Below are 2,850 nucleotides of genomic sequence, written 5' to 3'. Positions count from 1 at the left end.
TTATATGCTTTTATATAATAATTAACTAATTATAGTAAAAGCATATTCACAAAAATATAGATAATGTGCAATAATTAAAAAAATAAATAAAATCTATTACTTTAATATATTATATTTTAAGTCATATGAGACAGGAAAAATGGTTTAACAAATTTATTATCCTCAATTATATTAATTTTCATTTTTTATTAATTTTTATTCTTATCGTAATTATGGATAATTTATTTTCTTGGTAGCAATTATTAAATTTAGGTATAACAGAAATTAAATTATTATATATTGTGTGTGACCATTTATAACAATATATAATTTAAAATTTTAATTTCTTTTGACTTAGTTTTAATAATCATTCGATATAAAAGAATTAAAAATAAATCACTACAGTAGATTCATTTTAAGAAAATAAAAAATATTAAAATCAAAGTAACAAAGTTATTAAAATTTAGTACCAAATTAGATTGTAATCTCTTATAAAATTTTTAGTTTTTAAGAACATGTGGGTTGCCCTGTGTTTTTTTATACTCGTTAGTCTTAATTACTTTTTTTTATGTCAATTTAATCATGCAAATTTTTTTTTAAAAAAAATAGGTTAGTTTTATAAAGTTAATATATAAAATTTTCACTAGCATATCGTGCGAGTAAGAAGTGAAAATTGTACATATAATTGGCATAAAGGAAGATATAAATTAAGACAAGTATTCAAATTGGCATAACGTTGAAAACATGCCATATAATAAAACAAAATAAAAGTAGCATCATAATTAATATATAAATGAAGAAAAGTATTAAAATAAGTCATGTGCCACATCCAGGTCTCCTTATATGTCTCCTTAATCGAAGAACTCAATGTTATCCCCCTTCTTCCTAATCTTCTGGATCACCTTGTGCATCTTGTGGTTGGTTAGATTGTTCTTGTTGTCGTCCTGATGATTCCCCCCTACAGTATAATGCATAGCACTTTGTTTATAGTGTCCAAATAGACCTGCACCAGATGGAATATGACTTAAGGCATCGGATTGATATGGTGCAAAGTATTGATCTGGACCATATCCGCCAAATTAAGTCGAAGCATGGTGTGGCGACCTAATGCTAGATGGTTTGCCAAAAGGAGCAAATAATCTGTCAAATGGTGTTTGCCGCTGCTGACTCTCACTGAAGTTGAATGTGCTTTTGCTTTTCATTTGAGATTGAAATGGCATCTATGTTGCTGATGGGCCAGGCATTGATGGGGTAGGCACCCAACCAGTGTAATGCGTTGGGATAGTTTCTGAATATGGTTGGCATATTGTGGATGGAGTAGGATCAGACAGTGCATGTGCTGAGGGAAGAGGATCAGAAGGATCAAGCACTGATGATGTGGAGTAAGGGTGGAATGCAACAGGTGGGGGCAAAAGATCACCAGGCAGAAAGGGTAGATGCACTGGCTGTTGTCAACGTCGAACAAGACGTGATCGACATCGTCCTACTCTATGTTAGGGCTCAGATTAGTTGATGGGTTGGTCCTCTTCCAATTCATCTATAAAAGTTACTGGTTGATGTGTGGGCTGAGGAGGTGGCATCTGGCAAAGCCGACTTTCTTGCTCTAGAGCAATCATCATTTTCCTCAACATACGCTTAACTTGTGCCATATTTTCTGTTGACGGGTTCTCTAATTTGAGCAAACAATCATCGATTCCGTCCTCCTGTAAAAAAAAAAAAATCAATGCTTTAATTTATATTTTGGCTTAAAAAATATAAAATGATTAATAGTAAGTATTTAATAATGGAAAAATAGGTGTTGTAAATCATTATCATAGAACCAATAGAAGCTCAATTAATTGAGATCCAACGTCTAGCAACTCGACAGTACCACTCCATATATTCAAAATGATGGTGGAATGGCTGTACTATTTCTTGCCCTTAGCATATTTCAATGATTAATATATGTTGTATGGTGGTGCGCCCAATTACTCACTAAGTCATTTATCTGCATTAGTGGCCGTGGAATAAGCTGAACCAATCCAAATTGCATGACCACCATGTAAGGTTGTTGCAATTCAATAATATGGAATTCTATTAGGCATTGAGCAGTGTACTGTGTACACGTGTGCTCTTTCTCCACTTCGGTGACCCACTTTCTGAAGAGGAAGACTCGGTGACAGCGCTGTGGGTCACTCTGACGATCTCTATTTTCTCGTCGAGTGATCAAGTGAGGGAAATTAAGCTTAGCTTTTGAGCCACTCATCTTATAAGCGGCCGATGCGTATGCCGAGCCGTCTGAGGTGTCTCATAAGTCCCTAGCCATAATCTAGCACCATTCCTCTTAGGGTCTCTAATCTCCGCCACATATGTCCCCCAAGGTCTTTTCCTGACACCAATGTAATTCCTCTGCCTCGGCGGCATGTGATTCTCACGTACAAGCGCCACTTGACTTGCTACATATAAATGCAAAGGTTCCCGTTTCACCGTCATCACAGTGGAGTCAAGCTGAAGAGAAGGAAACAACTCAACGTTAAAGGGGTCACAATGGGAACCACTGGCACTGGCGATGGTATCAACTGAATTCGTGGCAGGAGTTTCAAAATCATTGGCGAGGAGATGCTGCCGAATCGAGTCGAGAAGAGTGAAGATAGATTTCGAGTTGCCTGGTCCGTTCATTTTCAAAGCAAAATTGAACAACCAGTTTTTGTTGCTTAGCTTAGGGTTTTGGTGCGTTGTAATGGCTTGGGACTATGTAATATATACACAATATTATATTTAATTAATTGAAATAATATTTTAAATATTATTTATTTGATATAATATTATAAATATAATATTCAAGGAATAAGATGAGATGACAAGAGTCTCTTCTTTTCTAATTAGTAGTCT

The 2,850-nt window shown here is 34.9% G+C and overlaps 1 pseudogene; it reads right to left on the bottom strand.

Annotated features, from left to right (window-relative positions):
- Positions 1-1,199: 1,199 nt before the first annotated feature.
- On the bottom strand, positions 1,200-2,637 carry LOC131177830 (ethylene-responsive transcription factor 2-like; annotated as a pseudogene).
- Positions 2,638-2,850: the final 213 nt, after the last annotated feature.

Source organism: Hevea brasiliensis, unplaced genomic scaffold (genome assembly GCF_030052815.1).
Source record: "Hevea brasiliensis isolate MT/VB/25A 57/8 unplaced genomic scaffold, ASM3005281v1 Scaf91, whole genome shotgun sequence".
Taxonomy (NCBI): Eukaryota; Viridiplantae; Streptophyta; class Magnoliopsida; order Malpighiales; family Euphorbiaceae; genus Hevea; species Hevea brasiliensis.
This window is presented reverse-complemented; position numbering and strand designations above follow the sequence as displayed.